The following is a 27,843-nucleotide window of genomic DNA, read 5'->3' as shown; positions in this document are numbered from 1 at the left end:
AGTTCTAGTCTAGTCTAGTCAACAGCGAAGCGCTCTTCTGATTTCCGACCTAAATCACCACTTTTATTTTACCGCATCAATCCATGGAAGAAACATTTATTCATCATGATGAAACGAGCAAGTTATACAGCAGCCTTTAAAAGAAAAGTCACATCTGTTTTGTTTTCTCCTGGATTTTGGTAAGTTGAAGAAGTTGTCAGATCATATTGTTACCGTACATATTGTCAGTTTACGGTAATGTTTTGAACTACCAATATGCTATGCTTGTGAAGTGTTTCACCAGTCAGTAAAATGACATTTCTGTATCTGTACACAAGCTCTGTTTTCTTGTTTTCTTCTATTTATCGGTGCTAAAATTAGGGTGCGCGTTATACACGGGTACAATAATTTTCCTTAGATTTTACAAGTAAATTTGGGGTGCGCGTTATACACGGGTGCGCCTTATATTCGGGAAATTACGGTAATGAAGTAGCCAAACAAATTTATGTCCATTATTTCTTTAAAATATCCTAATGATTCAACAGGAACGATGGAAACATGCCCATACAACAAAAAGCTGCCCTTAAATTAATTAATAAATAAATAAATAAGCAGCTTATTTATTTTTTTCGAGAAAGCAAAAACATTAACCATTTTAAAGGGAGTACTTATTTCTCTCAACAATACAATAAAATTTACACAGGTGGAATGAATTTCACATTTTTCTGGAAACAAAGTGTCTTTAGAAATAAGACTTCTTTTAACCAATATACTTTGTTTTCACAGATTTCTGTACTATTTCGTATGTTTGTAGTGTTACCGCTGTACTTGATCGTGGTTTTAAACGTTCTGCATATGAAATACACGTTAGCGAATTCGTTAATTAGCTTAGCGCTCGGCGCTGACTATTAACATCTCAAAAACAACAATAAAGGCTAAACAGTACAAGAGGGTTCATATACTCACCTCTTACAGACGCACACGTGTCTTAGCAACACGCTCAGGACATTTTTTAATTGACATGACTTGAAACTAGTCCTGGACATCTAAATGACAAGGAGCAACGAACTATCTCTCTTCCCTTCTCGCTCTAAGAAATAACTTGCGCACAGACGCGCGACCGCCGGCTTCCTGCCTGTCTCATACACATAATTTATTTTCCAGTCTTTTGAAAAGGAGTAAATCTCTCAGTATACCCTGCGTGTAGTGTCACAGCCTGGAGCATCACAGCTCCATGCTGTGACGCTGCACATAAAGTAGCAAAAGCGCGCCCTGCTCTGTTTGTATTCACAAGCGAAGTAGGGTGCACTTAGAGCGAAACGAGATCCACGATTTTTGAGCGGACCGGGGTTTGTTTGTTTTGTCTGAACTAGATTTCGGATGCGCTTTCACATTTGCAAAACGAAGCGGACTATCTGAGAAAAAGAACTCTGGTCCCTTTAAAACAGACCCAAATTGTTGCTCTCATTTTTGCTCACTCTTCTTTACAGGGTGAAAGAGCCTCACAGGTAGGTTGCCCATTTGTGTCAGTCTTAGATTTTAAGGCTTCTGTTTTCTTCTTAACTAGGATGCCTCCAGTCTGGGACGTAATAGAAATATTAGCTTGGCACCTAATACATCAATTCGGTCTTTGAGTGTTTTGGAACATTGACAATGAAACCGTATTTTCTCATTTAGCAGAGAATGGATTTACCTCAGATTAAGAGGCATTAAATAGAGAGCCTTTAACTATACAAATGTAATTTTCACTAGTCATGAAAAGTGAAAATTTAAATATTGTAAATAAACACTCTTCATTGAGAGTAGGGAAATTATGGTCCAATATAATACAATTATATTCCACAACTCCCATTGCAGTGACAACTTTATAGAGAAATGAAGCAGCTTATCAAAAGCACATCATTGTGGGTCTTTTTACCTTTTGGTTTTGATGTATTGACTTTCAGTGTAGAGTGGCTGTCGATTAAAAATGGCTTTGGACCTTCTTCCAGACATGCTGCCTGATTGTCGCAAAAAACACCGTGTTAAAGACGTTTAAGTGTATCTCAGCCACAAAATGTGGAATTTCCCACATGTCCCTCTAAAACACACGGCAGCAGCAAATAGAAGCAATCTAAATATTTATTGCACCCATTGAGGAATCATAACAAGTACAGTAAAATCAATTCAAATAAAACAGAAAAGTAGTGGAATCCACCTTGTGTTTTCTAATTGTTCATTTGTTCACTCAACATCTAAATTTGTGTGAACAAGATGGAACGAGATTGGAGTCATTAGTGCTTAAAAAAATTGAACTGTCAGAGGAGAAGAAAACGATCTCAATCTTTAAGCTCAAAGTAATGCAAAAGTGAGGTTTGAAAAGCTCTGGGCCTCTGAGAGTGAGCTGATGAAAATCAAGTAAGTGTAGATGTCAGAAAAGGCAAATCTGCCGTAAGAAACTGTCAGAAGTGATCAACAATTTGTCTTAGACCTGTGGGTAAGGAAGTGGAACCACTGCAAAATAATGAATTATTAATGGCACTTTCTTCTTTTGGATGGCTTCAAATACTCCAAAAATGGACACACAGGAACTCTTTAAGGAACAATCTTAATCTTAATTTTTAGCAGTCACTATTGATTGTGTCCACACACCTAGCTTACGATGCCAACAGGAAAAACATTATTTCCTGCTCAAAATGAGTGCACAATATTTTTCAAATGGGTCACTCTGATGTGGGAGAAGTATGGTGATCCTGACCCTCCTACTGATCAATACTGCCCCATCTGACCACTTCTATTTTTGGATCTCATCCCTGCAGAGTCAGCTCACACCACCTTGTCCTTGGTTTCCGCTCACCTCGACGGAACTGGCTGGTAGTGAGCTGCCAGCTGCCAAGTCTGACTCATTTTAAACGAGTCACTTGGTGATGATACATTAGACACAATATGCGCTGTTGCTATTTATGTTAGTCAGCACGATGGTTATTGCATTTACCGTACACAAACGAAAGTTAAATTAGAGACCCTTTTTCTAAAATAGTCATTCTTCCATATCCTAACTTAGTGAATTGACATTTACATAATTAATGAAAACAAAGTCAAATAAATTCAAATAAAACATCGAAAAGTTGTGAAAGTCAAGATACCAGCAGTCATTTGGGAATCATAGTCCATTGGGTAGCACAATTGCATTGGCTCTTTTGGGGAAGCGCCATTGCACTGGCAGCTGCCCGTGCACGGCACCTTGCCAAATGGCAAAATGTGTTGGATATTGGGTACACTCTCCTTTTATAGTTTATACAGTGCTGGCCAAAAGTATTGGCACCCCTGCAATTCTGTCAGATAACGCTCAATTTCACCCAGAAAATGATTGCAATTACAAATGCTTTGGTTATACCCTCATTTATTTTGCTTGCAATTAAAAAACACAAAACAGCATGGGAAAAAATAATCATTATAATTTTACACAAAACTCCAAAAATGGGCCGGACAAAAGTATTGGCACCCTTTTAAAAATCATGTGACGCTTCTCCCTGTTTGTAATCAACAGCACCTGTTACTTACCTGTGGCACATAACATGTTGTGGCAATGACTAAATCACACTTGCAGCCAGTTAAAATGGATTAGAGTTGACTCAACCTCTGTCCTGTGTCCTTGTGTGTACCACATTGAGCATGGAGAAAAGAAAGACCAAAAAACTGAGGACTTAAGAAGCAAAAATGTGAGGGCGCATGGGCAATCTCAAGGGTACAAGTCATCTCCAAAGACCTGAATGTTACTGTGTCTACCATGCGCAGTGTCATCAATAAGTGTAAAGCCCATTACACTGTGGTTACCTCCCTAGATGTGGACGGAAAAGGAAAATTGATGATAGATTTCATCGAAAGATTGTGCGGATGGTGGATAAAGAACCTCGACTAACATCCAAACAAGTTCAAACTGTCCTGCAGTCCGAGGGTACAACAGTATCAACTTGGGCTGTCAAAATTATCGCGTTAACGTGCGGTAATTAATTTTTTTAATTTATCGCGTTAACGTGCGGTAATTAATTTTTTAAATTAATCACGTTAAAATATTTGACGCAAATAACGCACATGCCCCGCTCAAACAGATTAAAATGACAGCAGTGTAATGTTCGCTTGTTACTTGTTTTTTGGTGTTTGGCGCCCTCTGCTGGTGCTTGGGCCCAAATGATTTTATGGATTTACGCACAATGAGTGAGCATGGTGTAATTATTGACATCAACAATGGCGAGCTACTAGTTTATTTTTTGATTGAAAATTTTACAAATTTTAATAAAACGAAAACATTACGAGGAGTTTTAATATAAAATTTCTATAACTTGTACTAACATTTATCTTTTAAGAACTGCAAGTCTTTCTATCCATGGATCGCTTTAAGGGAATGTTAACAATGTTAATGCCATCTTGTTGATTTATTGTTATAGTAAACAAATACAGTACTTATGTACCGTATGTTGAATGTATATATCCGTCTTGTGTCTTATGTTTCCATTCTAACAATAGTTTACAGAAAAATATGGGATATTTTATAGATGGTTTGAATTGCGATTAATGATGATTAATTTTTAAGCTGTAATTAACTCGATTAAAAATTTTTATCGTTTGACAGCCCTACTGTCAACCGATACCATCCGTCGGCATCTAAATGAAAAGGGACTCGATGGTAGAATACCCAGAAGGACCCCACTTCTGACCCAGAGAAATAAAAAAATCCAGGCTGGAGTTTGCTAAAACTTAACTGAGAAAGCCAAAAACGTTTTGGAAAAATGTTCTCTGGTCAGAAGAGACAAAAGTAGAGCTTTTTGGGGAAAAGGCATCAACATAGAGTTTACGGGGGGAAAAAACGAGGCCTTCAAAGAAAACAACACGGTCCCCACAGTCAAACATGGAGGAGGTTCCCTGATGTTTTGGGGTTGCTTTGTTGTCTCTGGCACTGGACTGCTTGACCATGTGCATGGCATTATGAAGACTACCAACAAATTTTGCCGCATTATGTAGGGCCCAGTGTGAGAAAGCTGGGTCTTGCTCAGAGGCCATGGGTCTTCCAGCAGGACAATGACCCAAAACACACTTCAAAAAGCACTAGAATATGGTTTGAGTGAAAGCACTTGTGACTTCTAGAGTGGCCAGCAATGAGTCCAGACCTGAATCCCATCGAACACCTCTGGAGAGATCTAAAAATGGCAGTTTGAAGAAGGCACTCTTAAAATCTCAGAGACCTGGAGCAGCTGGCCAAAGAAAAATGGTCTAAAATTCCAGCAGAGCATTGTAAGAAACTCATTGATGGATACCGGAAGCGGTTGTTCGCAGTTATTTTGTCTAAAGGTTGTGCTACCAAGTATTAGGCTGAGGGTGCCAATGCTTTTGTCCGGCCCATTTTTGAAGTTTTGTGTAAAATGATAATGATTTTTTTCCCCATTCTCTTTTGTGTTTTTTCATTGCAAGCAAAATAAATGAAAATATTGCTACCATAGCATTTGTAATTGCAATCAGTTTTTGGTAGAAATTGAGCATTGTCTGACAGAATTGCAGGGGTGCCAATACTTTTGGCACGTACTGTATATGAACAAATCCATAACAATCTAGGATGGAGAAAAAAAAAACTCAGTTTCATTTTGGTTAGTCGGTAAATTTTATTTTGGATTTACATGTTGTCCACATTGGTTGAGTGTTTAGGAATTAAAATATTTCTATATATTTATATATCACTGTTTCATTAAACGTGAAAAGATGAAGTGATAAAACCACAGATTTATTTGGAATTGTTGTTGTCATCAGACTTACCGTAAAATTTGCGCTACATTGATTTGTATAAAAACAAATGACAGACTAGTCATACAGTCAATATGATCTGACATCATTATAAACTCAGTTGCTGTCGTATTTCGTAGTAATTTTATATAAAATCTCACTGAAGTTACCCACCAGGGAACTGTAACAAACTAAGCTACATTAAAAATAAATAAATAAATAAATAAATGAATAAAAGCGTATTCACTCATAAATCAAAGTTACCCAAGTTGGGTTCAGCTTCTTAATTTCCTGGCTGGGTGATACACGTCCAATCCAATTGAATCTGGGAGCATCACTGCCAGCCTATGCTGCAACAATTAATCGATTAACTCGAGTAATTTGATTAGAAAAAAAAGCTTCGAATCAAATTTTGCTGCTTTGAGTTTTATTTTAATTAGAGTGGCATTGTAATGTTTTGTTTTGATAGTGTTTGCATTTAGCTTTATTGATATGGGCGGATATAGGTACTAACCTTTAGTGAATATGACATAACAAATTTAACATGGCTGAATTAGTTTTCATTTGAGCTAATATGTTTTTTTGTTCATTTGTAATTTAGTTCATAAGTATATATAGCCAATTTTTGTGGGAAAGTGTGTTTGAACTATTTGTTAAGAGCATTGTTAAAAAAAAAAGTTAGCATTCTATAGCTTTTAAGCTAGCGTACTTTTGCTATGCAAGTAAGCCAATTGTTCTCGACAGAGAACATCTACAAAAAGGGTCAACAACGATTGTACTTCTTTAGGAAGCTTAACTTTTTTAATGTTGATAAGGTTATCTTGTTTTTGTTCTACAAATCTTTTATTGAATCTGTTCTTGCTTTTGCTTTTATTGCCTGGTATGGAGGTATCACCCTGAAGGAAAAAAATAACATCAACCATATTGTTAAGGTGGCTGGTAAGATAATAGGCTGTCCACAGGTCTCCTTAACAGATATTTATGTGAGGCAGGTTATGAGGAAGGCAAATGACATACTGGATTGTGCAGATCATCCCCTTCATTGCCTGATTGAGGTCCTCCCCTCAGGCAGGAGATTCAGAGTCCCTTGTTTTAAGTCCAACAGGACAAACAACTCCTTTTTACCAAGTGGGATTAGGCTGCTAAATTTGCACATTTCTTGCACCTAGATGCGAAGCTGTCTATAGGATTTTTAAATTGTAGTATGTGTTATTTATGTGTACGAGTTACAGTGCCTTGCAAAAGTATTCGGCCCCCTTGAACCTTGCAACCTTTCGCCACATTTCAGGCTTCAAACATAAAGATATAAAATTTTAATTTTTTGTCAAGAATCAACAACAAGTGGGACACAATCGTGAAGTGGAACAAAATTTATTGGATAATTTAAACTTTTTTAACAAATAAAAAACTGAAAAGTGGGGCGTGCAATATTATTCGGCCCCCTTGCGTTAATACTTTGTAGCGCCACCTTTTGCTCCAATTACAGCTGCAAGTCGCTTGGGGTATGTTTCTATCAGTTTTGCACATCGAGAGACTGACATTCTTGCCCATTCTTCCTTGCAAAACAGCTCGAGCTCAGTGAGGTTGGATGGAGAGTGTTTGTGAACAGCAGTCTTCAGCTCTTTCCACAGATTCTCGATTGGATTCACGTCTGGACTTTGACTTGGCCATTCTAACACCTGGATACGTTTATTTTTGAACCATTCCATTGTAGATTTGGCTTTAGGTTTTGGATCATTGTCCTGTTGGAAGATAAATCTCCGTCCCAGTCTCAGGTCTTGTGCAGATACCAACAGGTTTTCTTCCAGAACGTTCCGGTATTTGGCTGCATCCATCTTCCCGTCAATTTTAACCATCTTCCCTGTCCCTGCTGAAGAAAAGCAGGCCCAAACCATGATGCTGCCACCACCATGTTTGACAGTGGGGATGGTGTGTTCAGGGTGATGAGCTGTGTTGCTTTTACGCCAAACATATCGTTTTGCATTGTGGCCAAAAAGTTCAATTTTGGTTTCATCTGACCAGAGCACCTTCTTCCACATGTTTGTTGTGTCTCCCAGGTGGCTTATGGCAAACTTTAAACGAGACTTTTTATGGATATCTTTGAGAAATGGCTTTCTTCTTGCCACTCTTCCATAAAGGCCAGATTTGTGCAGTGTACGACTGATTGTTGTCCTATGGACAGACTCTCCCACCTCAGCTGTAGATCTCTGCAGTTCATCCAGAGTGATCATGGGCCTCTTGGCAGCATCTCTGATCAGTTTTCTCCTTGTTTGAGAAGAAAGTTTGGAAGGACGGCCGGGTCTTGGTAGATTTGCAGTGGTCTGATGCTCCTTCCATTTCAATATGATGGCTTGCACAGTGCTCCTTGAGATGTTTAAAGCTTGGGAAATCTTTTTGTATCCAAATCCGGCTTTAAACTTCTCCACAACAGTATCTCGGACCTGCCTGGTGTGTTCCTTGGTTTTCATAATGCTCTCTGCACTTTAAACAGAACCCTGAGACTATCACAGAGCAGGTGCATTTATACGGAGACTTGATTATACACAGGTAGATTCTATTTATCATCATCGGTCATTTAGGACAACATTGGATCATTCAGAGATCCTCACTGAACTTCTGGAGTGAGTTTGCTGCACTTAAAGTAAAGGGCCGAATAATATTGCACGCCCCCCTTTTTCCATTTTTTATTTGTTAAAAAAGTTTAAATTATCCAATAAATCTTGTTCCACTTCACGATTGTGTCCCACTTGTTGTTGATTCTTGACAAAAAAATTAAATTTCATATCTTTATGTTTGAAGCCTGAAATGTGGCGAAAGGTTGCAAGATTCAAGGGGGCCGAATACTTTTGCAAGGCACTGTATCTGTTGTTGTGTTCTGTGTATGCTTACCTGCTGTAAGATAAGTTTCCCCTTCTTCTTAGGGGACAAAAAACTTGAACTCTTGTTGTACTTAGACCCTCATTTATTCATTTTTTTATACAGTTTGAGGCTAAAATCAGAAAGTGTAATTCTGCATAGTATGTAGAAACACTGGGGAATTTTAATTTGTATTCACATTTAATGCTCTTTTTAAAGTTCAACCTTAGCAAGCCTTTGTATCACATCTCCTAAAATGTATTCCCATTAAATGTTCCTTATCTGGTTATTACATTATTCGAATTAACTAGCTGATAGATTAATCGAATACTAAAATAATCAATAGCTGCAGTCCTCCTGGCAGCCCCACCAGTTCAAATGGATTGGATAAAACCACAGATTTATTTGAATTATTGTTGTCATCAGACTTACATATTTGCGCTGCATTGATTTGGTAGAATTTTATCAAATTGGTGTTGAATGGCCGCAAGGGAAAACCTGTCTGGTAATCTTTACCTCTGCAACTCAAGGAGATAAACTGTCTTTCATATTACCAGTAATTCAGCTGTCTTCATCTTAGTTCAGGCCGGACCTCTAACACAGAAAAATGCATGCATAAGAGCCCAAATTGTTTATTGCAGTACAGATAAATTAATTGCTGGTGTTAAAAAAAATACAAGAGTACCGTACTCAAAAAAAAAAAAAAAAAAAAAAAAAAAAAAAAGTATAATTAAATGCATCGCAACACTGACGATGAAAGATTACAATTTCATAATTTAAATAAAATGTGTTTGCCACCCAGTTAATATTATGCCCTTCAAACAGGCAAATGTTAAACAGTAACCGTACACTTATTGTGATGCATTTTTAGATCTCGAGATGGGAAAATAAAAACAAACCCACACTAAAAACTAATCAAAACTCACTGAAATTGAAACACCAAAGTAAAAATATAAATAAACAATCCCAAACCATTACTATCCAAGTCTGTAATTGCAGTCAATCAGACAAAAAAATAAACAATTGCCCTGCCACACATCCGTGTATATTTATAGATGACCAGAATAACGGCTAATTTTTATTTATTTAAAAGCCCACTGGTGTAAAAAAAATCAGCCTGACCCAAAAATGTAATGAGAACAGTATATAAAAAGAGTCAACCTGACCCATATCCACTTTAAATGTAGGGCGAGTGCAGGAAAACTTTGACAATCTTAATGTGTCTTCTCAGAACACCTGCACTTTTAAAAGCTCCAAAAAGTACCCTCACCTCCAACCACACACATACGCACACACTGCATTTTGCAAGGCAGCAAAGTTGCTGATCTTCAAAGTCCCTAAGATATTTTGCCGCATCACTCACTTTCTGAAAAAAAAGTAAGAGAGAGAGAGAGAGAGAGAGAGAGAGACAGAGAGACAGATGCAGCCATTAGTCATGAAAAACAAACATGTTTCATCTGTAGACAGACTATATCGATCAAACATATATTAAGCTAAAAAGAAAACACTTTCAAGAGCCAACTTATACGGGCAAATGAACATTCTATTGCACTCAAATACTCCTCTCCACAGTAGCTGTTGGGTGGCAAACTGTTGACTTAGGATAAGGACAAACACAATGACAGAAAAGCGTACTGTCAGTACTCAGAGACGAGAAATTAATGTTCAATGTAATTGAAAAAAAAAAATCAGTAAAACATCATTGTTAGGGGAAAAATTTCAGGACACAAAAATAAAAGTCTGAGATGAGACCCTCATATATCTAAAAAGTCCAGTCAAAGAGATTCACATCCCCTCTGAAGTACGCTCCTGAATTTGATGGTCTTCTATTAAGCGCTCTGCAAAATGCAGTATATTGCTTCTGTGTGTGCTTGACAGTTGAAACAAGAGTCCATTAGCAGCTTCCATTATTATTTCTCAACAGTGTGGCTGCTTCATCAAATACGGCTAGTTTGGCAAACTGAGCGGCCACCCAGGACACTTAGAATGCACTAAACGGGCAATAAACATTAGCATGAGAGAAGAGAAATGTCAGAGTGCGCAAGTTGGATACAAAGCAAATGCAACGATTGCCATCATCAACTTTCACCATGGGTAGAAATTCATTCATCTTCTGTACTGATTATATTCATCATGATGATGATGGTCGTTGGGGTGCTGGAGCCTATCCCAGTTACTGAAGCTATGAGCAGGAAGCGGGTTACACCCTTAACTGGTTGCCACTTGCCAGCCAATGCCAGGGAACATACAGTTGGGCATATAAGTATTTAGTCAACCACCAATTGTGCAAGTTCTCTTACTTGAAAAGATTGGAGAGGCCTGTAATTGTCAACATGGGTAAACCTCAACCATGAGAGACAGAATGTGGAAAAAAAAAACAGAAAAACATATTGTTGGATTTTTAAAGAATTCATTTCCAAATTAGAGTGGAAAATAGGTATTTGATCACCTACAAACAAGCAAGATTTCTGGCTGTCAAAGAGGTCTAACTTCTTCTAACGAGGTCTAACTAGGCTCCACTCGTTACCTGTATTAATGGCACCTGTTTTAACTCATTATCGGTATAAAAGACACCTGTCCACAACCTCAGTCAGTCACACTCCAAACTCTACTATGGCCAAGACCAAAGAGCTGCCGAAGGACACCAGAGACAAAATTGTAGACCTGCACTTGGCTGGGAAGACTGAATCTGCAATAGGTAAAATGCTTGGTGTAAAGAAATCAACTGTGGGAGCAATTATTAGAAAATGGAAGACATACAAGACCACTGATAATCTCCCTCGATCTGGGGCTCCATGCAAAATGATAACAAGAACGGTGAGCAAAAATCCCAGAACCACACGGGGGACCTAGTGAATGACCTACAGAGAGCTGGGACCACAGTAACAAAGGTTACTATCAGTCACACAATGTGCCACCAGGGACTCAAACCCTGCACTGCCGCACGTGTCCCCCTGCTGAAGAAAGTGCACGTCCAGGCCCGTCTGAGGTTCGCTAGAGAGCATTTGGATGATCCAGAAGAGGACTGGGAGAATGTGTTATGGTCAGATGAAGGCAAAAAAGAACTTTTTGGTAGGAACACAGGTTCTCGTGTTTGGAGGAGAAAGAATACTGAATTGCATCAGAAGAACACCATACCCACTGTGAAGCATGGGTGTGGAAACATCATGCTTTGGGGCTGTTTTTCTGCAAAGGGACCAGGACGACTGATCTAATGAATGGAAATGGAAAGAATGAATGGGGCCATGTATCGAGAGATTTTGAGTGAAAATCTCCTTCCATCAGCAAGGGCATTGAAGATGAGACGCGGCTGGGTCTTTCAGCATGACAATGATCCCAAACACAGCCAGGGCAACAAGGAGTGGCTTCGTAAGAAGCATTTCAAGGTCCTGGAGTGGCCTAGCTAGTCTCCAGATCTCAACCCCATAGAAAATCTGTGGAGGGAGTTGAAAGTCTGTGTTGCCCAAAACATCACTGCTCTAGAGATTTGCATGGAGGAATGGGCCAAAATACCAGCAACAGAGTGTGAAAAGCTTGTGAAGAGTTACAGAAAGCGTTTGGCCTCTGTTATATCCAACAAAGGGTACTTAACAAAGTATTGAGATGAACTTTTAGTATTGACCAAATACTTATTTTCCACCATGATTTGAAAATAAATTCTTTAAAAAAATCAAACAATGTGATTTTCTGTTTTTTTTTCTCCACATTGTCTCTCATGGTTGAGGTTTACCCATGTTGACAATTACAGGCCTCTCTAATAATTTCAAGTGGGAGAACTTGCACAATTAGTGGTTGACTAAATACTTATTTGCTCCACTGTATAAACTAGGGGTGTCCAAACTATTCCATAAAGGGCTGCAGTGGGTGCAGGTTTTCATTCCAACTGATCAAAAGGACAGCTTTTCACCAATCTAATGTCTTACAAGTGTAATCAGTTGATTACAGTCAGATGCAGCTTGTTTCAGCAGACCTCATTGGTTAAACTGTCTGTGCTGTATCGGCTGGAACAAAAACTTGCACACACAGCGGCCCTTGAGGACTGTATTGGACACCATTGATATAGACAAACCTTTCACACTCAAAATCACACCTATGGAGAATTAGAGCGTTCAATCAGCCTACTTTGCATGTTTTAGGGATGTGAGAGGAATCCTGACTAGCGAGAAATTGAGTGATAGCAGGAGTGGGCACATAGTATATGACGGGGATGAAAAGCTCAGTGTACACATGTCAGCATGTTGGGGAGCTCTGAGTGAAGACATTTTATGTTGCAGATGGTGATTATCCAGAGACCGTGTGATGACGGAGGGAAAAAAACAAAAGGTAAATCTGCATGTTTTATAAAGTAAATGCACTCACCAGCTTTTCTATACAGATTTGCCAATAAAATATGTTTAAAATACAGGTAGTCCCCAGCTTACGAACAAATTCTGTTCCTACGCTGGTGACGTAACCCGAATTTCCGCGCAAGTCGGAATTAACCCTTCAAGTACCACTAAATACACCCTAAATCTCAAAATAACTAACCAAAAACATGTATTGTACGCATTGTGCTGTCCTCGCCAAGATGTTGGAGTTAGTCCTAGCTAGACAGCGAGCTAAGCACCGAAATAACGAGGTCAGACGTCCGTGTGGTTTGCTAACTATATTCAGCAGCTCATGACATCAACACTTGCAGAATGAAACTAAAATCAAAATTAAATTAAACCACTATCATCTTCAGCAATATAAATCTGCGTTGATAACCAGCTGCTGATACAGCAATAACAACCCACACAAACGATTAGCATTTGTCAGTTAACGTTCGAATATATTCAAAAACAATCACATAAACTCGGCCCAACTATTAGACCACAATTGAAAATGCACAATAAACAGTACCAAAAGTGTTATATACAGCTGTTGCCTCTGCGGATGCTTCACAAGCAACAAATGCGAGCGCAGGCTTGCAGCTTTAATCTTTACCCTCACTTACTCGGCTGCGCGACTTCTTCATAGGAGGAAATGCGCTCTTCCATGTGTGTGCGCGTGCGCAAATACGTTTCTCTTTGTGTGTACATGCGCTCTTACTCGCGTGTGAAAGTACCACCTGAACTATGTTTCCTGCGCCGAAATATAAGCAAGTTTCACAAAACAAAAGTCATCAATATTTATAAAAAAAATAATAATAATAATAAAAAAAAATTAAAAAACACAAAAAAAACAGCTGGAGACAACTGCCAGACAACACTCCGGCGTTGTAAATTCGAAATCACGTAAGTCGGGTACGTCGTAACCCAGGGACTACCTGTATGTGATTGTTGGCATCTACTCATAGTGTGAATTTACCTATATCATAAATTATGATGGCATACTAAAAATATTTAATCCAAATTTTCAACATACTTCAAACAAAAGTGTGAAACCTGTCAAAAGGGTATAAATGTAACCATACATTCATTATCATTACTGTAATATAGGTTTAATAGGGTGAAAAGTGCAGTGGCCCTGAAGTGCAAAAACACAACGGCAAATCAAATGACACTACGCCTAATAATATAACAATGAAACAAATTGAAAAACACAACACCAAGTCACATAACAAAAAAAGAAATAAAAAAAAAAAAAAAAACACCAAATCACATCACAAAAAAACAAATTAAAAAACACAACGGCGCATTAAAAAACAACGGCAAACAACATATCAAAAATACAAATTGAAAAACAAAACACACCATTGAAATCCATCCATACATCTTCACCTGCTTTGTATATTTTTATTCAGGACATACGTATGAAGCAAAATATTCCGGCAACTCGATAGTGTGTCAGCGCGACCTTCCTGTTGGTGTGTTCGATGTGCCAACGCTCCTATTGGTTGGATTCGCAGGCACACTGTGTTAACTGACGCCACTATTTACAACCAACGAACGCACCAATAGGAAAGTCACGCTGACACACTATCGCTGCGCTGACATATTTTACTTACTGTATATGTATGTCCCAAATAAAAATATTCAAAGCGGTTGAAGATGTATGGAAGGATTTATAGTGGCAGCCACGTTCGCATCTTTGGTAATGCTCATTTTCAAATACCACACAAGACGTGGAATAAGTTTTTAGTTTATCGGTACCTAATGTTGACGGTAGATTGGTCCAATCATCGACGAGTGTATTTTTTGACAAGGACCTACCTCTGCCGGTTCCTTAGTCATTTCATTTTTGGATTTGTCGTTTTTTTTTTTTTTTTTTTTTTTTTTTTTTTTTTTTTTTGCTATGTGATCTGCCGTGGTGTTTTTGAATTTGGCGTTGTGGTTTTTAATTTGTTTTTTTGTTATGTGATTTTGCGTTTTGTTTCTAATTTTTTTTTGTTATGTGATTTGGCACTGTGTCTTTCAATTTGTTGTTGTTGTTTTTATGTGATTTGGGGTTGTGTCTTTCATTTTGTTTTTTTTGTTATGTGATTTGGCGTTTTGTTTCATTTGTATTTTTGTTATGTTATTTGCCGTTGTGTTTTTGAATTTTTTTTTTTTTTTTGTTATGTGATTTGGCGTTTTGTTTTTGAATTTGTATTTTTGTAAAGTTATTTGCCGTTGTGTTTTTGAATTTGCTGTTGTGTTTTTGATTTGCCATTGTGTTTTTTGATTTGCCATCGTGTTTTGCACTTCAGGGCCACCTGGAAAAGTATCCTAGGTCACCATAAAATGCTTTTTGTTGCTGTTGTTTTCCAACTCTCTCGTGTAAAGTAAAAAGAAAAGTTTGCATGGCATCCGCAAGGTAGTTAGTTCAATCCGAAATTGATTAAATTGACAGGCACACACTTATAATGTATGTACCCTAATAACTATTAGGGCTGTCAAAATTATGCGTTAACGGGCGGTAATTCATTTTTTAATTGATCACCTTAAGATATTTGACGCAATTAACGCACATGCCCCGCTCAAAACAGATTAAATTGACAGCACAGTGTCATGTCCACTTGTTACTTGTGTTTTTTGGCGATTTGTCGCCCTCTGCTGGCGCTTGGTTGCGACTGATTTGATGGGTTTCAGCACCATGAGCATTGTGTAATTATTGACATCAACAATGGCAAACTACTAGTTTATTTTTTGATTGAAAATTTTACAAATTTTAATAAAACGAAAACATTAAGATGGGTTTTGATATAAAATTTCCATAACTTGTACTAACATTTATCTTTAAGAACTACAAGTCTTTCTATCCATGAATCGCTTTAACAGAATGTTAATGCCATCTTGTTGATTTATTGTTATAATAAACAAATACAGTACTTATGTACAGTATGTTGAATGTATATATCCGTCTTGTCTTATCTTTCCATTCCAACAATAATTTATAGAAAAATACGGCATATTAATGCGATTAATTACGATTAATTATTTTTTAAGCTATGATTAACTCGATTAAAAATTTTAATTGTTTGACAACCCTAATAACTATAAAAGGTCTCCAAAGGTAACAGCAGCATGTATGACCGTAAGCAAAGTACTTTTTCACAAAAATGTCATTGAACCTGGAGCTTGCTCAATGGCACTTGAATGACTCTCTGACCACGAGAGATGAATTTCTCTTGTCAGATGAGATACATATTGAAATCTTTGAAATGGACTCCTTAAACCATATTAGGAGGAAACCATCACCGTTTTTTTTTACCTAGCCAACAACATTCTTACAATGAAACATATCAAATTAAAAAAAAAAAAAAAAGGTAAACAGCATGCAAAACCCTACAAAAATGACTTTGAATCCAACGGTGACAGAGATCACAGAAATCATTCAGAAAATGTGACCACCCGCCCATATACCAGGTGGTGCACCATTATGTGCAGCACAGCCTCTGTCAGATTTAGCAATGAAAAAAAAAGTATCCTAATTTCATTTGACTGTCTATTTTGCTACGGCCCTTATGTGGTTGTTCCAAAAATACACACTAATTAAGCAAAAGAACATTCTCATTATTGAATGTGGCCTTATTCCATTCGATGTTTTAAAGCCTTGTATATATTTAGACTACTCGTGATTTCCTGTTCTATTCATAAAAAGACAAAAGCTATGTGCTATTTTATAAAATTAGAACATTTAAAATAAAGTAAAGTGATTTGATGGCCCAGGAGTCAAATTACACTTGGGGAGTGTTAGTCTAATAGGTAATTAGGCATAGTTTTAATTAAATACAAGGCATGATAACACATGAGCTAATTTTACAAAGTATTTATTTGGCTCTTATTCATTGATCAGATTCGCTTGGAGAGCCTGCACAACTAATTTATATCAACTGTTGAAGTGTAATCCTAAAAAAAATGTATACTTCGTGGATTAATTCATTGATCGATGACTGTAAGTATTTCGGAGTGAGGTGGGGGGTTGGTCCTGATCATATGAAATATGTAAGTAAATTGTGACAGACTTGCGCGCTGCAGGCAAACAATTTCTTAATTTACTATCATCTATAGCTTCTTTTTTTAATGTAAAATTAAAATAAAACATATTTTTATTCTCTGTTGTACTCTTTCTATTGATTTCCTTTTTAATACAATTTCACAAGGTTGTTGAACTCATTTTTTTCACAGACCACATTGTCGATGAAGCTTCCCTCAGAGGCTCGTTATGACTATGAAATAGGGGTGTAACTAGGCCTGTCGCGATAACAAATTTTAGTGTGCGATAATTATTCTCATAAATTATTGCGATATGCGATATTATTGCGCCCCCCCCCCAATTTTTTTTTTAAACCAATGTACAATAACACAGTGAGAATACAGTATGTATTAATAGGTCAAGTACACCCATTTAAACGTGATAAATATTTACTCTTAAATTCAAAAATACTTTTTAAGAAATCACAACTAAAAACAATAGACCATGCCTCTTAAGTAAAAATCAACAATATTGATACCGCACAGAAACAGAGAATAAATAAAATGTGTTTAAAAATAAATAAATAAAAATTGCACTTAATAACTTAAGCATTTAGGCAAATGAAAACTTTTCCCGTCATAGCTTCTGCAATTGTGTTCGATAGGGATGCAACGATACAGTTAAGTCATGGTTCGGTACTATTTTTGATACGGGGGACACGATTTTCGATCCGATTCAATACATTTAGTGCTCTGTAAAAAAATACAAATAACAATTATATTTTTTGTTTCGTTTTTGTTGTTGTTTTTTTTGCTAACGAGCAAAAGTTAAATTGCCATCATATAAACATCCATTTTAGTGCATAATATTTATGTGCTTACTTCTTACTGATCTGAAAAAAAATTGTATAAAAGTGCTGAGAACAATCTTTACTGTTTGTAAAGTGAGGCAGGGCACACTGTTGATTGCTATAGCTCTCTTAGCAGCTACGTAGGTTTACTACATGAGCAAGACATCCTATTTGTGGTCCGAATCCATCTGTGTCATGTACTGAATTTACAATATTTGCAACATTATCTATAGTCACTGGTATGGATTGATTTGGCCTTCTTAACCTCCATTCAGTCATGACAGTTTAGAATTCATCGATGTAGTATATGGACCATAATCACTCTGGGCTCACGTAGCCAATGGCATGGGACGTAGCACATCTAGTTTGCCATTTCATGATATCTAGTGTGTGCGAGCATTAAAAAAGTTAGCAAGCGCCGCTAAAGTCACGTCTGCTCATTTCTACACAACATATGACAATCGACTTTCATAAACAGGACGAGTTTGAAGCACAGCGCTCTTAATTTCATTAAGCTGTTTGTTGTCAAAGCGAGGTTGTTCGTAGCAGCCAAGTCGGTAACAATGTTTTGGCGGACTTCGTTGTAAATATCCGGCGTTGTGCCGAAAAATAGCCGCCTCGCGTGAAATGTCACTCCTGACGGGAGCGCCCACTCGTCAACAGCACCGGCGCGCCATAGATGGTCCACAGTCACTCCGGAGCACTGACACGGCCGGTATACGTTGAACAATAGGATATAATGGGAACGATTGGCTCCGGCGCTAGTTTTTGCCGGACCTGGAACGAAGATGCATTTTGCGCAGTTGGTAACGAGGAATCTGAACTTTTAACAGTACGTCTGCCGCATGCGCGCACGCGAGGCGATAAATCGCAGCGGAAAAATTACCGCCTTCATTTTTATTTATCGCGCGATAAATGGAATTATTGCATATTGTGACAGGCTTAGGTGTAACGGAACACAAAAATCTCGGTTCGGTACGTACCTCGGTTTTGAGGTCACGGTTCGGTTCATTTTCGGTACAGTAAGAAAACAAATTGCAAAATATAAATGTGCTAGTTGTTTATTACACACCTTTGTGCTTTCAACAATAGGAACATTAGCCTATACGAAGCAAGAATTCTGCTCAAAAAGTAGCAGGTATTTAAAGATAATCCAACAACAATTTGCCTTTCAGACCCCGTCTATTTGGTCAGCTTTCTTTCTGAAAGAAAGACGAAAAAATAAGTCCTGTGCTAAAGAGAAAAGAAATCCCTATGACAAAGATTTTAACATGTATTTTACAAATGATGCCTCAATGAATCATTTTTTTTTTCTTATGAATGGTTTTCAAAAGCTTTATTGGTGGATTTTCTAAAGTTAAAGCGCCACACAGAAATTAATAAAATTGTGTAAGCAGGATCTTGTATTATTCTTATTATTTAATTACAGGTGTTTTAGCTCATTTCAATTAATTTTATTTAAATGGGCTATTATTTATTTTATTATGTGTTTACATTTTACAAACGTGATGTAGTATTCATTTATATTGTATATTTTATGTTGTATAACTTTAGTTCCAATGTGAATATTAGTTCCTACTTGTTTTGTTGTGGTAGGAGGGTTTTGTATTGAACACGGGGCCGTGTTGCTTATTATTATAGCAGAGAAGACAGCAGTAAATCAACAAAGACAAGTCAACTGTGCCCCGATCTACCACTCAAGAGATCTGGTGGACTCAAAAAGTGGGTTACGATTGCATATTAGTTTGAAAATCGACCGGATCCACCGTATTTTTACACGAGTGACTTCCGGTCTGAACGATCCTAGCTACCGGTAGTAGTATTGACGCAGGAGGGTCGCGTCTCGCGTCAAATATTAACTCTGCCGTTCTTTTCGCGTGCGTCGTGTTGAGCCGCTTCTTGGACGCGTCTAATACGCGGCCGCACTGCGACTGGTGTGCATTGGCTGATTGACTTTAACGCCCGCGTTTCACTGCGTTCTCGCGGCGGACACGTTGTCGCGCCGTTGACGTTTCTTGTTTATACTGTCCTACCGTGTTGGTCCTCATTATAGTAGAGAAGACGGAGTAAATATAATCTACACAAAGAAACTGTAACCCGATCGATTCACAGCCTCGAAAAGTAAGGGTTACATTACGTCAGAAACTCGTTCGGTACTCCTCCGTTCCGAACCGAGCACGACGTACCGAAACGGTTCAATACAAATACATGTACCGTTACACCCTTACTATGAAATCATACAAATGTTACATTTTCCCACCATTTTAAAACATATGCACTACAAGTTGGTGGATAACTATTTTTTTCATCAAAAGTGAAGTATTGTTCAATTGTTGAAGTGAAGAATTTGGTAAAAGAAATGACGTCACTGCTGTCTTTCTCTCTAGGCATCCAATCAAACCAAGAATAACCAAACTTTTACGTTGGTGGCATTTTTAGATCGAGTGTAAATGGATTAGTCAAGCAGAGAGAGTACAACGAAATGATACTGACTGATCTTACTTTAAAAGCTCCTAAGCTACCTCACAAAAACTTGATTGCGCATGCAAATACCTGTGAAAGCTGAGCTACTACCTGAACACTAAATAGGAAGGAGTAGATACAAACAGATTAATTTACACGCACACTGTGATCTATTAGACCTGAGACAAGTTGAGGTGGCTGCGCATAATCAAATACCAAATCTGAAAGGCAGGCCTAAACTGGCATGGCTGTACGTACTGATGACTGCGGTTATTGTGGCGAAAAGAAGGTGCAGGCAATCTAAGAGGCGACAGGGAGAACAGATCTTTTTTTCACCCGAAAGCATTTTTTGATAAGGCAAAAACTAAATTTATCGAGACATATAGTCCATTAAACAATGCAATTTTGGAGTTCTTAGCTGAAGCGAGTCTCAAGAAGTAATGCCATATTACTTGTGTTGAGCAAGCTACTAAAGATATGTACAGAGGTGGGTAGTAATGCGTACTCCATTAAATTTATTTAAGTAACCTTTTGAGAAAAATGTACTTCTAAGAATAGTTTTACCAAGCCATACTTTTTACTTGAGTAGATTTGTGAAGAAAAAAACCCTACTTTTACTCCGCTACTTTGGGCTACACAAGAGTCGTTATATTTTTTCCCCTTTATTCTACGTATCAGATTTTTTTTTGTGTGTGTGCCAGCGATGCCAAGAGTAGCTCTACCAATTTCACCATTGGGACGTCGCAACAATAACCACATGACTCCATTACAGCAATCTGACGCAAGCTTGCCATTCTATGATCATGCCAACCTGTTCAATCACGTGGCGTCTTTAAAGCACCGTACAAAAATGAAGTATTTTACATAGAGCGCTGCCCTTAACAGGACTTGAAAGCGCGGATTTAAGTCTCTCTCCTTGATTTATTTGGCACCGATTGACCACAGAAAAACGGAGATATGATCCTTTTTAATTTCATAATTGTAACTATGAAGGAACTATTCACTATTCAAACGAGGAACTATTTTCTCGACTAGAGGACACTCATGTTCTTCGGCTGAATATTGCTTCGTTTCTGCCTTTTTCTTCTCTCACCGGAATTCAATGATTTTTTTTTTTTCCTGTAATGGTTACCGTATCATTATAACAACAGTTTACATAGATAGGTTTGTGCTGAGAGAAAAAAAAATAACATTGTTTGAAAACCAAAAGAAAAATAAGCAGTTACTCACAATGTTACTCATTACTTGAGTATTATTTTCCCTGGATACTTTTTTACTTGTATTTGAGTACATTTTTTGGATGACTACTTTTACTTGAATAATATTTTTGGGAAGCAACGCTACTCTTGAGTAAAATTTTTGGCGACTCTACCCACTTCTGGATATGTATAGAGAGACAAGCTAAATTATTCATTCATTCATTCATTTTCCATGCCGCTTTTTCCTCACGAGGGTCACAGAGGTGCTAGAGCCTATCCCAGCTAACTATGGGCAGTAGGCAGGGGACAATGCCGGCCAATCGCAGAGCACAAGGAGACATACAACCGTTCACGCACACACTCATACCTCCGAACAATTTAAAGTGTTCAACCAGCCTACCGTGCACGGAGTGCATGCAAACTCCACACAGGAAGGAACCCTTGATCTCAGAACTGTGAGGCAGACGTGCTCACCACTCAGCCACCGTGCTGCCGAGCTAAATCATTCTACAATAAATTGTCAGGGCATACAGATCACTTCAACAAATCCAAATGACTGAACCTATGTAGTTTTTCATCTATAAAATGAATTTGACACACAAATCTTGCATTGTTTTTGCAGTTATTCCATCGAAAAGAATTTATTTTAGGGAACACTCAATTTTTTCATCCAAAAGTCGGTGAAACTGGTTGTAACATCACAACCAGAAAGACCGATCCTGCCAAGCCTTCAATTGCAATGTTAGTACGTGCAATATCAAATGACAGAACGGTCATAAGGTCAATATGATCTGACATCATTATAAACTCAATTGCTGTAGTATTTTATTGCAATTTTATACAAAATTTCACTGAAGTTAACCACAAGAGAAATGTAACAAGCTAAGCTACAATAAAATCGAAAAAGCCTATTCACTCAAAAATCAAAGAAACCCGTGTTGGGTGCAGCTTCTTAATTTCCTGGGTGGATGATACATGTCCAATCGATTTGATCTTGGAGTATCACTGCCAGCTAGTGCTGCAACGATTAATCGATTAACTTGAGTAAATCGATTAGAAAAAAGCTGCGAATCAAATTTTGCTGCTTCGGGTATTAATTAGAGTGGCGTTGTAATGGTTTCTTTTGATAGTGCTTGCATTTAGTTTTATTAATATGGAAGGATATACTAACCTCTAGTGGCAACAGTGAATATGACATAACTCATTCAACATGGCTGAATCCAGCTGCTACCTGTTGAGACCAACATAAGATAATTTTCAATTTGAGCTAAGATGTTTTCTTTATGTATTTGTAATTTAGTTTATAAGCATATTTGGTTGGAATATGTGTTTGAACAATTTCTTTAAGAGCATTGTACGAACAAACAAAAAAAAAAGGTTAGCATTTTATAGCATTTAAGCTAGCGGACTTTTGCTATACAAGTTAGCCAATTGTTCTCTTGTTGTACTTAGACCCTCATTTATTCATTTTTTAAAAAATACCATTTTAGGTTAAGATCAAAAAGTGCAATTCTGCAAAGTTTGAAGAAACATTTGGGAATTTTATTTTGTATTTGCATTTAACTCTCTTTTGAAAGTGCAATCTTAGCAAACCTTTCATAAAATTTATTCTGCAACACATTAAATGTTCGTATTCTGACTACTTAATTATTCAAACTAACAAGTTGATAGAATAATCGACTACTAAAATAACCGATAGCAGCAGCCCTACCAGTTCAAATGGATTGGACGTCTACGCACTCATTTGCAGTTAGACAGTTAAAAACAAATTACATAATATTTCTGGTTTAACATACGCACACATAAACACACTTTTACTCCATCGCTGCCAAAAACTGTTGCTTTACCAAGCGTTTATAATGATGAGGGAGTCAGCCAAACTCCTTTTTGTGAGCCAGGAAGGAAGAACGTCTTTGCTCCTTTATTAACTTCGACAAGCTGACAACAGTAAATTGGAATGAGACCATAACAGAAAAGTGGATGAAACAGAATTAAACATTCTAAATTCATTGATGGTGCTAATACTACTCAAATGCTGAGTAAAAAAACTTTTGAGGGTTGGACAGTAAACAGCAAAACGGACTGTATTTGTTCAATGATGACTTAATATGTAACATGAGTTTAGCCATGGGGTATCAATGTGAAGTATACATCTGCCCTTCTGTCTCCCATTGCGTTTCACTTTCTTTTTTTTATGACAAATGCAGGCAATGCATTAGAGATTTGATTTGAGTTTCACTTTCTTTTTTTTATGACAAATGCAGGCAATGCATTAGAGATTTGGAACTGTCTGGGGTAATGTAGCTTCAATGGACACTTCCACGTTATGTGATGATGGAAGTAGCACATTTACTGAATTTTTTTTAATGTTGAAAACAGCAACTTTATTTTAACAGAATACTTTAATTAATCTAGCATGTTTTGAAACTACAGGCAAGACTAGTTGGGATCAGTGTTGTTTTTGGCAGCCCTTTTAATTTTCATCTTAGTTTTTTGGACGATAATACTTAGTATTTTTAGTCATATTTTAGTCATCTCAAAATGTGTTTGTTTTAGTCTAGTTTTTGTTGACGAAAACTCAAAACTAATTTCTTCTAGATAGTCTAATCTAGAAAATTGAAAACTTTTACTAAAAAAAAAATATATATATATATATATATATATATATATATATATATATTTTCCAACTATTTCGAATAAACATTGACAGACGAGCACACATTATATCACGTACAAGGACAACGCCAACTTGGTGATAATACACACTCAGCAGGAAAACAGGACATTATTTTCAATTAATTATGCCCACCTGGACGCCACGAACTCTACTTAAGAGGACGCTTGCTGTTAGCATTAGCTTAAAGCTAACAAGAACATGAATGCTATGCTCACGCTACGAGTTCCATATCGTGTGTGATGAACACTCACCACACACCTTTAAAGGGTAACGCAACATTGCATATTCTCTCTGGCCAAAATAAAACACATTTTAGCGTGTGTGCAAGCCTGGAGACTGGAGAGCAGCAACACATCACATGAGTGACACAACCAGACGCTGCTTCAGTGCAGGCTAACTACTAGGGCTGCAGCTATAGATTATTTCAGTAGTTGATTGATTGATGAACTACTTAGTTTGAATAATCGAGTAAGGAACATCAAAAATTAAAATACCTGAGCTGAGCCTCAAACGGTATGAAAAAATAAATGAGGATCTATGCACAGCAAAAGAACAATTGGCTAACTTACATAGTAAAAGTCTGCTAGCTTAAATGCTATAAAATGCGAACAATTTTTTACCATGCTCTTAACAAATGGTTCAAACACATATGCCCACAAAAAAAAAACGGCTAAATATATTTATAAACTGAATTACAAATGCATTTAAAAAAACATTAGCTCAAACAAAAACTTAGCTTATGTTGGTCTTAACAGGGAGCAGCTGGATTCAGCCATGTGAAATGAGGCAGACTAGAGGGCAGTGTATCCACCCATACCAATACAACTGAATGCAAACACTTTCAAAATAAACCATTACAGCGCCACTTTAATTAAACGAATACTCGAAGTAGAAAAATGTAATTAGAATATTTTCCTTCTAATCGATCGAATACTCGAGTTAATCGATTAATCGTTGCAGCACCACTAACTACACATTAAATGTCACACATTGTGAACATGTGACGGAAACAATTGCGCATTTTCGTCTCGTTCTCGTCTAGTCAGACGAAAACTCGTAATGTTTTAGTCTCCCAGAACCAGTTTTTAACTCATCGTCTTGTCATCGTCATGGAAAAATTGATTGTTGATGAAATATTTTTGTTATAGTCATCGTTGATGAAAAAAACATTGGTTGGGATATGTTTTTTCTGGATGGCAATGTTGGTCATTGAATTTAGCTAAGATATTGGAGACGGAGAAATATTCGAACTGAATCTGATACAGCATTTTTGTTATATAGGAAAGTTAAGCACAAAACTTAATTTAGAAATCCCAGGAAGCTTTTAAAGCAAAGAAACAGGCATAGGGTCAATGTTAGGCTTCAGGAGATCAATTGACCATTTTCCCCGCTAACCTGTGAGTGTACACTGGACTAACGTTAATGCACCTGTCACACTCTGTCTAACATACAAATGAAAATGTAAGGTCGTACAGCGCTGATGGGCTGTCATGGATGACAGTACGTAAAACAGAGCGAGCGCGTGTGTGAGAGAGAGTGAGAAAACAGGATTGAGAACGATAGAGAGCGTGAGATAATGTTTGCAATAAATTGTTTAAATCCACATGTGAGTGCCATTTTCCAGATTTCCAGCATTTAATGTCAACTACCATGAGCAAGTAAATAGGTCTCAGCAGGGCTTCAACTGTTCAGTTTCAACTTCCATTAACTCACCACTGATGTCTTCTGGAATTGGGTTTGATGGCAGTGATGTCTTCTGGAACTGGGACTGATGGTGAATGGGTGGTAGCAACAAATCATACATTACTGTTTCAAGGTTCCAACTTATAGCAAACTCAAAAAGTTGTCAAATATGTGAGGCCTGTAAGAAAATAAGCCTTTCTATGGTGACAAGAAGGAAAAGGGGTGTTGAAAGTGGTCCTGATAGCGTTGAAAAACCGTGTCAAACCAAGAGGCTTACTTCCATGCTTGCAAAAAAAACTACCACTGACTGGAGGCAACCATCTTGTTTTTAACCCTTGACCTTTTCAAGGGAAGCACCTCAATGTGCATAACTGGGCAGCAGATGGCATACTAACAAAAAACTCCTTTTCATGGATGATGCCATTAATGACTGTAAAAGTCATCCATTTTAAACGACTGGGTTTATAATGAATGGGTTAAGGTAACTGAGGTGCTGAAACTGCCTTTAAGAACTGATGCTTAAAGTGCCTATGACAGCAAAAAGCATGTTTATTTCATATTTCACACTGTATTTTATGCTCCTGAATGAAATGGACCACTTGGATGTGTGTGGAAGCGATCGATTTATTTATTCAATTTTAATTTCAATTTTTGTATCCCGCGCCATGAAAATGTGTGACTTCCTGGATTGAGGAAGAATGTGAATGTGACGTCAGCCGGGTCACCATCTCACAATACAGCCATTACTACATAGCATGCAGATGGATTCAGCTGATTTTGCGGATTAATTCGTTTATTTTTTGCATCACACCAGCTTAATATGCTGCAGGCTTTTGTTGCTGCACCTTGGAGAGGCGTGTGTGCCTTTTTGGGTTTCAAATAGTTCCCGTTCACTGCGGAGAACTGCTAAAACAAGTCTGACAACTGCGGGACCATTGGACCGACGAGGAGATGGGTAAACTATGTGTTTTGTATTTTGTCAAATACTGAGATCAGGGCACACGTTTTAATAAGTAGGTGGCTTTCATTTTGTGGGTGGCAATGCTCCTTGTCCACCGAGAAGGCCACTCGGCCGACGACCGGCAGCTTGTCACACACCTTGGTCACTTCCATCCCCTCGGTCCTCTTTGCGTGGCCGCCAATAGACCACTATCTTCGGCTTGAGCTCGGGCAGTCCCTCGCTCCAACGTCGGCCGGTTCGTCCACCGAGAATGCGCTATTTTCAGCGTTCACTCTCCTCTCTCCCCTTTCTGCCTGCCCGCCGGACCGCAGCATAACGATGAGCTGTAATTTGCTCGCCGCCAGGGGCTGGCCGATTGTTGAAGACAATCAACCCCGCCGCCGTCTGTGACATGAGTCAGGGTAGTTTTGTGTGATTTTTTGTTTTCGAAAGCAGTGAATTAGACATGGAAAAGGTGCTCGGTTCGGGTTAGCTCTTTCCTCCTACGCTCTTTCCTCCGTCTCTGATGCCGGGGCAGGAAAATGACAAAAGCCAGACAAATTCTGGTGGCATAAAATACCGTTCAGGAGAGGAAGAAGTCAGCAGCTTTGAAGATTATGCAGTAATTTTGCCCTATGGTACTGAATAAATGCATTTGTAATATTTCATATTTCATTTAGCACAAGACTGCTGTTTGTCATGACCATACCATTTATTTAGCAATTGTGGCAAAATACTTAGATAAAAAGAATAACCAGTCAAAATATTGGAGTTGAGAGATTGAAACAATCATGACATTTTGCTGCTCTCTGTTGCATTTCCCTCATTCTGAATCTCCCCCCTCAATGGGCTGAATTCTAAATCAGATGAAATCGGTACCCTGCCGACATCATCATCCAGCTGGGGACGCAAGACCGATATAACGACAGGCGGGGCTAAACGGCAGATTGAAAGACTAATTTCTCGTCATCTGCGCTTTGCCAAATTGTTGTATATAGTTGAATCGTCACAAAATATGATTTTAATTCACATAATAATGCTATTTAAGATATTTTCCATGCAGTCACAAGCACTTTAAAGGTCT

The 27,843-nt window shown here is 37.9% G+C and overlaps 1 protein-coding gene across 2 annotated transcripts in view; it reads right to left on the bottom strand.

Annotated features, from left to right (window-relative positions):
* Positions 1-9,359: 9,359 nt before the first annotated feature.
* The window catches only part of LOC130920902 (endonuclease V-like), a 120,139-nt gene continuing 101,655 nt past the window's right edge, over positions 9,360-27,843 (bottom strand). Inside the window, exon 9 of one of the 2 annotated variants that reach the window (XM_057844432.1) lies at positions 9,360-9,955. The gene's annotated coding sequence lies outside the window, so the exon portion shown is untranslated. The remainder of the gene's footprint in view (positions 9,956-27,843) is intronic. The other variant, XM_057844433.1, reaches the window with a different exon arrangement.

The sequence above is a fragment of the Corythoichthys intestinalis genome, chromosome 8 (genome assembly GCF_030265065.1).
Source record: "Corythoichthys intestinalis isolate RoL2023-P3 chromosome 8, ASM3026506v1, whole genome shotgun sequence".
Classification (NCBI taxonomy): Eukaryota; Metazoa; Chordata; class Actinopteri; order Syngnathiformes; family Syngnathidae; genus Corythoichthys; species Corythoichthys intestinalis.
Note: the sequence above shows the minus strand (reverse complement) of the source record. Positions and strands in the feature narration are given on the sequence as shown.